A 975-nucleotide genomic window follows, 5' to 3' on the forward strand; every position below is an offset into this window, starting at 1 on the left:
GAAATATATGAGTTTGTATGTAATGTATGAATATAATATACAAGTTTCACTTTTTAAATGGAATTACTGAAATCAATCTACTTTTTCATGATATTCTAATTTTATGACCAGCACCTGTAAATAACAAACAAGAACTATCTACTTAGACGATAGGAACTGAAAAAGAAAAAATGTATAATTTCTTACATTAAAAGCAAAATAACAAATAGAAACATATTGTTTTCTGAAGGCATTTTTTTTTTATTTTAGTGCAGGATTTGACCACTTTTTTACATACCTTCTACTGTGATGGAGCTAGGGAAAAAGGTAACGTTGAAGGTGGCATTGGTATCAGCCACAGCCTCTACTAAGGTTTGTTTAACTTGTGCAGCCGTTGGGATTTGTTCAGTTGGTGTGGTTTTATTAAACTCTATCCCTACTTCTGCTTCTGTACCATTCATTCGTACAATGGCAGATCTACCAAAAACAAACAAACACAAACAAAAAAATGTTTGAACAAACATAGAGAACACATATCAAAAATTCCAGTATATATATATATATAAGATACTGTATCATTATCCCCTGGCTTGTAAAAACACGTGGGGTTTAAGGAAGTGAAACCTTACCTAAATCCAATGACAAAGCAACGAATGTAGAGTAGAAGAAATTTAGGGATGTAGATTATGTCAATCTGTGTAAACAAAACAAAAATAAACAAAAAACAAAACAAAACAGATAAAACATGAGTATAGTGAAGACTTTTCCAAAAAATATGCACTCATACAATTTCATCAAGATATTTTTATGAAACACTTACCGTTGCACACACTCTTTCTTCTAAATCTTTAAATGCTTTGCTGCTCTTGTTCTGAAGTTGTTCATCAAAAGGTTCTACAATAATGGCTATAACAGCATAGCTGGTTGCTTTTAGTGCAAGTGTGGTTGCTGTTGGTGCTGGTGTAGTTGCTGTTGGTGCAGCTGTGGTTGCAGTTG

The 975-nt window shown here is 32.6% G+C and overlaps 1 protein-coding gene and 1 long non-coding RNA gene across 4 annotated transcripts in view; both read right to left on the bottom strand.

The window, feature by feature from the left end:
* LOC108250523 overlaps positions 1-969 on the bottom strand; it is a 3,107-nt gene extending 2,138 nt beyond the window's left edge. Inside the window, exons 1-3 of the long non-coding RNA XR_001809299.2 lie at positions 800-969; positions 609-673; positions 278-456 (exon numbers count right to left, since the gene is read on the bottom strand). This is a non-coding gene — a long non-coding RNA (uncharacterized LOC108250523). The remainder of the gene's footprint in view (positions 1-277; positions 457-608; positions 674-799) is intronic.
* grid1b (glutamate receptor, ionotropic, delta 1b) overlaps positions 1-975 on the bottom strand; it is a 357,735-nt gene that overhangs the window by 98,712 nt on the left and 258,048 nt on the right. The window lies entirely within an intron of this gene.

This window comes from Kryptolebias marmoratus, linkage group LG17, assembly GCF_001649575.2.
Source record: "Kryptolebias marmoratus isolate JLee-2015 linkage group LG17, ASM164957v2, whole genome shotgun sequence".
Taxonomy (NCBI): domain Eukaryota; kingdom Metazoa; phylum Chordata; class Actinopteri; order Cyprinodontiformes; family Rivulidae; genus Kryptolebias; species Kryptolebias marmoratus.